Here is a 9,781-nt window from a genome sequence, read left to right as displayed (position 1 = left end):
GTGCCTTGTGCATGCGCAGTAGGGACCCGGCATGAAACCGTAATGCTTCACTACCGTGTTCCCTTACTGGCAATGGCGGCGGCAGCATCCATCAGTTGAGGTGCCAACATCGCTGGACTCCGGGACAGGTAAGTGTCCTATTCCTAAAAGTTAGCAGCTGCAGTATGTGTAGCTGCTGGCTTTTAATTTTTGTAGGGTTGGGCGGACCTCCGTTTTAAATATCTCTTTCTTTTGGACCTAGGTTTCACAAGTACCTAGGAGGCATCATGATTGTTTGCAATGTAAATGTTAAACATATGCAGGATCAGTAGGTCAGCAAACAAACACGATTCAATGATTTATAAAATACAAAAGCTTTCACAGGGGTGAATACTTTTTATAGGAATTGTGTAAGGAAGGGCATGCCAATAGATGAGATGGCGCCTCTGGATGGACTTCTGTGCACAGGCTAATACATGTTCCCTTTTGTGCTCACGTGCACCTGTGACAGATGTTGGTGCCAAACTGCCTATTTAAACTGGGCCAATGCTCAGGATCAGTGTTGCTTTGTCTTTAGCCTCCTGTGTATCCTGTGACCATGTGATTCTGTATCCTGATTCCAGTTGCTGACCTGGCTTGTCTTGACCACTCTCTGAAGTCCACCTGCACTGACATTGGCTTGTCCAGACCTCCACTTCTGTCTGCTCTATTGGCTCCTGCTTCACTGATCATTTCCAGATCTGACCTGTTTCCTGACCATGCTCCTGTCTGTGTATGACCTGGCCTGTCTGACTCTGCTACTCTGCCTGCTGTCTCCAGTACCTGCCTACCACCCTGCTGTTCCTTCTGACCTACAGTCTGCTACGAGCAGCCTTCTCAGCTGCCAGCTCTTACCAGCACCAGCCTACTTCAGTATGCTGCCTACCAGTTGCCTACCAGCTGGCCTGCTACTAGAACCTTCTGACAACTTCACCTGCCCAGCGTGGACACCTGCCCTGCTGCTAGCAAGACTTACAGGCAATCATGCCACTCTGTACTCCTGCACCCCCTGTTTACACTGCCAGGGGCTCTGAGTTAGAGGTGTAAACAATGTCTTAGTACTCCCTGGCCATTCGTGTCTCAGGACACACTTACTTTGGCCTGGAGGAGAATGTCCCACTGTGTGTCCGCTGGAGCGACCCGGGCCCTTCCTTTCCCCTACTCCATAAGGTAAGGCAGCATTCACAGTGTCTAGTGTCTCCCCTCTCTCCGGTGGGGGGATGGCAAGTGATCACCGCCATTCATCTCCTGGGGGAGGTAGAGGGGTGATCGCCACCATTCGTCTCTCTGGGGCGGGGGATGTTACTTTGTGCCTCCCCCCGAAATTTTGAGCACCAGCCACCACTGGGTGTAAGAGAGGCCTTCTTCATCTTATCTGGCTAAAATGTTTTTGCTGTCAACTTGAGACAGTAATCATGGCAGGGTGTGAACTGCACATAAAAGCAATATAAAATCTGTGTGAAGTCTAATGAAGGCACAAGGCAAAAGCTTTAGGCGTCCAAAGTATTTTTGTATTAGTTCATAACAAGACAACACATTCAAGATTCTCCTCCTTCAGGGCTTAGGCTTTTTATTTAATTAGGAGGAATTAGGGATGTCACATTTATCATGATTAATTATTTGGCATGCAAACAATCCGCTAGGTATTTTATTTAAAGAGTTTAGCTCTGTTAATTTATTTTATAGAAACAATAGTATAAAACATAACTCCTGGTATTTAACCACTTCCATACCAGGCCTATTCTGGCACTCCTCTCCTACATGTAAAAATCATCATTTTTTTGCTAGACAATTACTCAGAACCCCCGAACATTATATATATTTTTTTTAGCAGACACCCAAGGGAATAAAATGGTGGTCATTGCAACTTTTTATCTCGCATGGTATTTACGCAACAATTTTTTAACTTTTTTTTTTTGGAAAAGAAACAGTTTTATGAATTAAAAAAATAACAAAACAGTAAAGTTAGCCCAATTTTTTGTATAATGTGATAAATGATGTTACGCTGAGTAAATAGATACCCAACATGTCACGCTTTAAAATTGCACACACTCGTGGAATGGCACCAAAATTCGGTACTTAAAAATCTTCATAGGCGATGCTTTAAATTTTTTTACAGGTTACCAGTTTAGAGTTACAGGGGAGGTCTAGTGCTAGAATTGTTGCTCGTGCTCTAACGCACTCGGCGATACCTCACATGTGTGGTTTGAACGGCATTTACATTTGCCTTCACTTCTGAGCGCGAGCTACCGGGGACAGGGGTGTTTTAAAAATTTTATTTTTTTATTTATTTTACTTCATTTTTTTATTTTTACACTTTCTTTTTTACATTTTTTTTTATCACTTTTATACCTATTACAAGGAATGTCAACATCCCTTATAATAGGAATGGTGTGTGACAGCTCCTCTTTATGGAGTGATGCATAAGATAATCAATAAGACCCTACATCTCTTCTCCAGGCTGGAAAGCATGAGATAAAAAAAAAATCACAATCTCATGCTTACCAGCCGCGGCTTTGTTTACAATCGTGGCCCTGAAGTGATGTCATAATGCGGCGCCCGTGCCTCCGACGGTCATAGAGATCACTGGTGACCAACTGGTCACCGAAAATCTCTATGGTCATCATCCGGCAGCGCTCAAATCTTTCTCCAGGTTCCCGATGGCATGGGAAAGCCCAGAGAAACACAGGATGGTGGCGGGAGGGGGGATGCCCCCCCGTCGCCTTGAAGAACAATCAAGCAAGGGAACTGCCGCTATGATTGTTTTTATGGCCTGTAGCTGCACCCATCATTCAGATATTCCCACTGAACCTCAAGGACATCATATGACAGCCTTGGGCTGGAAGTGGTTAAACAAAGGACCTTGGTGTGGACTTAGGATCCATTACATGTTTGAGGGTGCCCTTGACTGGCTGAAGGAGGCTCCACACGGTATTGGCTAAGGCAGTGGTTCTAGTCCCTGTCCTCAAGTACCCCCAACAGGCCAGGTTTGCAGGTTGTCCCTTATCTTGCACAGGTGCTTTAAATCAGAGTCAATGGCTTGGTATTTTGGACAGCTATTTTATCGAAGAGAAATTCACAAAACATGGCCTGTTGGGGGTACTTGAGGGCTGAGGTTGAGAACCATTGGGCTAAGGTGTGCCCTTCGCATTACAAGTACACTGAGGATGTGAGCTGCACTGTATGTCTATTGTCTATAATATTCTAAACTTGGCATGCATTCATCTGCTCACAGAATTAATTCAATTCATTAGTGTCATATGATTCCTCCTTTACATACTTCACAGTTCTCATTTCCTTTTACAGTGTCTAGTGTCTCCCCCTCCCTCCCTCCTGGGGGGGGGGGGGGTGGCAGGTGATTGCCGCTGTTCATCGCCCGTGGGAGGTGGCAGGGTGATCGCCACCGTTCGTCTCTCTGGGGACAGGGGATGTTATCATATCTGTCTAAAATGTTTTTGCTGTCAACTTGAGACAGTAATCACAACAGGGTGTGAGCTGCACATACTGTAAAAGCAATATAAAATCTATGTGAAGTCTAACGAAGGCACAAAACAAAAGCTTTAGGTGTCCAAAGTATTTTTTATTCATTCATAACAAGACAACACATTAAAGATTCTCCGTTTTCAGGGCTTAGGCTTTTTATTTAATTAGGAGGAATTAGGGATGTCACATTTATCATGATTATTATTTGGCATGCAAGCATTAAACATATTCGGGAGTTGAGTTGATCAGCAAAAAATATGATTCAGTGCTTGGTAAAATATAAAAACTTTAAAGGAGTGAGACTTTTTTCATAGGAACTGTATTTTTCTGTCAACCAGACAATAATTATGGCAAGGTACGAGCTTCCTGTAAAAGCATTCTACATCATCCGCTAGGTATTGTATTTAAAGAGCTATTTTATAGAAACAATAGTGTAAAACATAACTCCTGGTATTTAAACTTGGTTTGGACAGTGGACTTAGGATGCATTTACATGTTTGATGATGCCCTTGACTGGCAGAAGGAGGTTTCACCAGATATTGGCTAAGGCGTGCCCTTCACATTACAAGTACGCCAAGGGTGTGAGCTGCACTGTATGTCTATTAAATTATAAACTTGGCATGCATTCATCTACTCACAGAATTAACTAGATTCATTAGTGTCATAGGATCCCACCTCCACATACTTCACAATTCTCATTTCCCTTTACAGGTCAGGTGAGTCTGCAATAACTTATTCTCATTGCCTAGAACATTTAATGCGTGTTACTTTTATTGTCTTCCTTTTATTTTTTTGCTTCTTCGGCTAATAAACTATATGAGATTTTTGCTACCTAAAGCCTGAGAGGTTAAAGCAGTAGATTCTGTTTCAGGGATCTACCGTTCATGACACCAAATGGCTGGTCTTTGGCATTCAAGATCCCAGGGCATGAGAAGTGAGTAAAAACAAAGAATTAAGCTTATATAGGTGTAGGTTAGTGTTGAGATTATGGAGAGGATCAATGTGCAGGTTAGTGTGAGGGTTAGTGTGGAGTTTAGTGTAAAGGCTGGCGCTAGGGTTACACGGGGATAGGGAAAGATAGATAATTGGGGTTACAGGGAGGGATAATGTGGATGTTACTATTGGAGCGTTAAAGGAAGGTTTACTAAGTGTGTTTTCCTACAAGAAAGCCTCACTTTTAAAAAGTCAGTCAATCCAAGAGTGACATTTTCAAGTAGAGTCTGGGGGACTCAGCCTACCATATATACTTTTGTGTTTTTAGGGACTTCTGTCTTTAAGGGTTTGAATTAAACATCATAGATTCAGTTCTGGAAAAGCTAAAAATGAACATCTAATGAGTGTGTGATGGATAGAAGTGGGGCTTGATCTGATGGAGTGCGTATTTCTGTAACCACTTCAGCTTTGGAAGGATTTACCTCCTTCCCGACTAAGCCCTTTTTTGCGATACGGCACGGCGTCGCTTTAACTGACAATTGCGCGATCTTGCAACGTTGTACTCAAACAAAACTGATGTCCTTATTTCCCCACAAATAGAGCTTTCTTTTGGTGGTATTTGATTACCTCTGTGGTTTTTAGTTTTTGCGCTATAAACAAAAAAAAGCAACATTTTTTTTTTAAAGCAATATTTTTTACTTTGTGCTATAATAAATATCCCCAAAAATATATAAATCGAATTTCTTCCTCAGTTAAGGCCAATATGTATTTTTCTACATGTATTTGGTAAAATCGCAATAAGTGTATATTGATTGTTTTGCGCAAAAGTTATCGTGTTTACAAAATAGGGGGTAGATTTATCGTATTTTTATTATAATTTCTTTTTTTATTAGTAAGGGCGGCAATCTGCGATTTTTATCATGAGTACGACATTGTAGCGGACAGATCAGACACTTTTGACACTATTTAGGGACCATTAATATTTATACAGCAATCAGTGTTATAAAAATGCACTGATTACTGTGTAAATGTCACTGGCAGGGAAGGGGTTAAACACTAGGGGATCAAGGAGTTAAGTGTGTTCCCTCAGTGTGTTCTAACTGTGGGGGGGTGGGCTCACTAGAACATGACAGAGATCACTGCTCCCGGTGACTGGGAGCAGTAGATCCCTGTCATATTGCTAGGCAAAACAGGGAAATGCCTTGTTTACATAGGCATCTCTCCGTTCTGCCTCTCCGTGGCACGTTAGTGGGCCGCCGGCGGACATCGAGTCGATGACGGAGTGACGTACGGGTACATCATTTTGTGCACCCGTGCCACTGTGCCGACATATATCAGCGTGAGCCGGTCAGCAAGTGGTTAAAGCAACTGATTCTTAATGAAAGTATAGTTTAGGTGGACCTTGTTCTGGTCCTGGGCTGCTATCTCTCTGATCATGACAAAAAGAGCATTCAGCAGATGATAAACTCTGGGGTTGGTTATTGAGGAAGATCATATCATTTAGAGGTCTTTTTGAAATGTTTATTGTGAGGGTATTGAATTAATATTCACTGAGGTCGGATCAGTAAAATGTTACAGAAGAGGTCCAAATCACATTTTTGTGATGACTCAGATTCTTCACATCACAGCCCCCTCTCCTCTGCAGCTGGGGAATGTACTTAAAGTTTGATGTTTTCCCAAACCACTGCTCAACGCGCTCAGCCCCCCTTCACATTACTGTCCTCAGTCCCCCTTCACATTATTGTCCTCAGCCCCCCCTACCACCACATTACTGTCCTCAGCCCCCCCACCACCATATTGCTGTCCTCAGCCCCCCCCCACCACCACATTACTGTCCTCAGCCTCCCCTACCACCACATTACTGTCCTCAGCCCCCCTACCACCATATTGCTGTCCTCAGCCCCCCCACCACTTTACAGTCCTCAGCCCCCCCTTCACATCACCCCCCTGTTCACTATCGTACCTGACACAAACAGGGCATAAGGTGGGATGAAGGTTTTACATCAAAGAATACAATCTAACCATTGTATGCACCCCTGACAGTGGAAAATGGTTTATCTCAACCCTATAACTGCTACTATTGTTGGACAGCTTGGTCTGTCAACCCTTTCGCTGCCTGAACAGCTTTTGCATTTTCTTTTGTACACATATGTTAAAAAAATAATTTGGGGACAGAAGATTAGTTAAAAACTACCAAACCCCAAACAAACTAAAATTTATTTTAGGGTACACAAGTTAAATAAACTACCCAGTTCAGGTAAAATATTAAAGATGAGGTGGTGCCAAGTAAATAAATACCCAACATGTCACACCTTAAAATTGCCTGTAACTGTGAAACAGCAGAAAACTTCAGTACCATATGTTTGCCACAGACAGGGCTTTAAACGCCCCTATGTGTCATCAGTTTAGAGTTATCTATGAAAAATGGGCATAGAATTAATGATCACACTCAGGAGTGCACTGTGATATGTAACATGTAAATGCTTTAATTTTTTACACTTTTTATTTTATTTACATTTTTACTAAACTTTTTTTTCATCATGTGGAGGCAAAAAGACCCCTATATGAATCATTTTTTGGTGACAGTTTTTCTTTAATGAGACATCAGGGGTCTAAAAGACCCCTGATGTCTTATCTGCCCTCCATTGAAGCTAATAGAGTGCACACCACGCACTCCATTAATTTCTTATCCAGCCATACTGGATGGGGAAAGTGATACCAGGTTCCAGAAGTGATGTTTTACACATAACTTCTCGGTCATTAGCAAGAAGGGGAGATCAGCAAATAGATGTTCACTGATTTCCCTACCCACTACCAGGCAGCATTCGCCAAGCTGGTCCCATGGGTGTGCATGTGGGTGGTTGGAGCACGGTGAGGTGGCAGGAATCACTCAGAGTCCAGGTGCAGAGAAAAAGGGATATACTGTATCTGAAGTTTAACAATATACAATAAGCCAGATAGGAAGGCAGCCTGAAACGAGAAGATATAACAGTGTTAAATCAGTAGCAGAAGGTCACAGGTGTGCTGACAGTGTCTGTCAGAGAGCTCACCTTGCTGGTCATGGGATTGGCCACCAGAGGGCGTGCCTGTGAGCAAGCCGGCCTATTTAAGTTTGTCAGGCACTCTGTTCAGTGCTGCCTGATCATCAGCTTCCTGTGCCATAGTTCCTGTTTCCTGTCTTGTCTTCCTGTTTACCTGATCTCCTGACGACCCGGATTGCCCTTGGATTCTCCTGTTTGCTGCCTGTACCTGACCTTGGCCTGTTTGACTCCGCTTCTGCCTGCTCCTATTGTACCTTGCTGCCAGTCTGTTGCCGAACCCTGCTTGTGTCCCGATCTGCCTGTCTTGCTCCTGCTCAGCACCTGTTACCAGTGTTACGGACTACTGACCTGTTGTCTGAAGATCATCTCTCATCCTGTACCTGGATCTCTTCAGCAGGCTCTCATACCATTCCGCACTCTCGTGCCTCCTGTCTGCTCTACCAGGGGCCGTGAGTCGGATAAGTAAGGGAGTCTAACCTCTGCCCAAGCGGACTCATCAGTCTGGTAAGTAAAAGTCTGACAGTGTCTGTCAAGGAGTAGAATGTGGCTGGTCCTGGGACTCTTTCCTTACTCCTCAGGAACCACTCCCTGACTCTAAGCGCTGTCCCTGGCAGAAGGGTGACCTGTCCCTACTCTAGCCACACACAAAATGCGTGCCAAGAGTGCAAAGTAAGGGTCTCTAACCACTTCAGCCCCAGGAGATTTTTTTCCCACAAATAGAGCTTTCTTTTGGTGGTATTTGATCACCTCTGCAGTTTTTATTTTTTGCGCTATAAACCAAGAAAAGAGCGAAAATTTTGAAAAAAAAAAACAATATTTTTGACTTTTGCTATAATAAATATCCCCAGAAATGTTTTTGAAAAACAAATGTCTTTGTCTACACATCTTTTTGTTCTGTTGGCAATGCAAGATCACACAGTTGGCCTATTTTTAGGCTGTGTTTTGCCTGGCTGACAAAGTTGTTTTGGATGATCCTATTATTTTGCTCCACACTGGGGGGCACTGACGTCAGTGAGGGGTGCCTGTCATGGAATTCCCCTACTAAAGTGGATCTAAAGTTTGTTGGCACTGTTGTGCCTGGTTGTCGTTTACAGTATGCACTATTCTACAGTCCAGAGACCTACCTGATTCCGCTTACTAGCCTCCTAGACAATTCAACATCCCTTTGCAATAATGCTTATCACTGCTTCCATGGACTCATCATACAGATGAACACTGCAAGTCCTCGCTTGTTGATGTCTTCGCTTCTACAATGGCGGGATCATCATCCTTGATTTCTTGGAATGTTAGGGGCATGAACGCCCCCCTTAAGCGTACAATGATATTTACTTGTCTAAAAAAGTTTCATCCTGCGATTATATGCCTACAGGAAACGCATCTGACTGCAGAGACCAAGAGTTGCCTACAATATACATGGATAGGTTGGGCCTATCACTCCACTCACACCTCTTTTTCTCGGGGTGTGAGTGTAGTGATACACAGATCCCTGGATTACCAGGAATATGCATCTAAAATAGATTCAGAGGGGAGATTTGTATTTTTACACTGTCGCATTGGTATTTTGCATTGTATTTTGGCCTGTGTGTATATACCCCCTCCATTTGATGCGCAGGTGCTTCGCCTCTCCTGGAGTTTTTGACAGATAAGCCGAACCTCCCTATGCTCATTGTGGGGGACTTTAATAGTTGGCTGGACCCAGGTTTAGACAAGCATCCACTCCCGGGTATACAAGCTCCACGCAGGGTAACACCACTTGCTAGGCTACTACAGGAGCTGGGATGGTTAGACCTATGGAGACATAGAAATCCTGCAATTAAACAATTCTCCTGCTTTTCAAAAACTCACGGGTCATTATCCAGGATAGATCTAGCTGTGGAGAACTCGGCTATGCTCCCCTCGGTTTCTGACATCTCTTACAAACCCAGGTGTGTATCGGATCACTCCTATATGGTAATAAACCTTATTGTGACACAGGCTTCCACACTCCCCAAAGCACCCTGGAAATTTAATGCCTTTTGGCTTCAGTTGTTTACATCCCCCGAGAAACTAGAGGGGGGCATCCGTAAATTTTTTAAGCACCAGCCTAATTCAGCCGCTGTTCTGGCAGAGGGGGAGAAATGTAAACTCTACTTACGAAGGCTGCTAAGCAAGGAGGTCACCAAGGTCAAACAGCGTTCTGAAGCTCTTAGGGAAGCTCTAGAGGTACAGGTCCATTCCCTGGAGGAGAAATATGTGCAGGATCCCACTGACTCCGCTAGGGAGGCCTGGCAGGCGGCTCAATCTGCTTATGAGCACCTCCTGGCCTC

The 9,781-nt window shown here is 43.8% G+C and overlaps 1 protein-coding gene across 1 annotated transcript in view; it reads left to right on the top strand.

Moving 5' to 3' along the window:
- Positions 1–4,112: 4,112 nt before the first annotated feature.
- The window catches only part of LOC141141332 (alpha-1,4-N-acetylglucosaminyltransferase-like), an 88,856-nt gene continuing 83,187 nt past the window's right edge, over positions 4,113–9,781 (top strand). Inside the window, exon 1 of the mRNA XM_073629004.1 lies at positions 4,113–4,217. The gene's annotated coding sequence lies outside the window, so the exon portion shown is untranslated. The remainder of the gene's footprint in view (positions 4,218–9,781) is intronic.

This window comes from Aquarana catesbeiana, linkage group LG04, assembly GCF_042186555.1.
Source record: "Aquarana catesbeiana isolate 2022-GZ linkage group LG04, ASM4218655v1, whole genome shotgun sequence".
Classification (NCBI taxonomy): Eukaryota; Metazoa; Chordata; class Amphibia; order Anura; family Ranidae; genus Aquarana; species Aquarana catesbeiana.
This window is presented reverse-complemented; position numbering and strand designations above follow the sequence as displayed.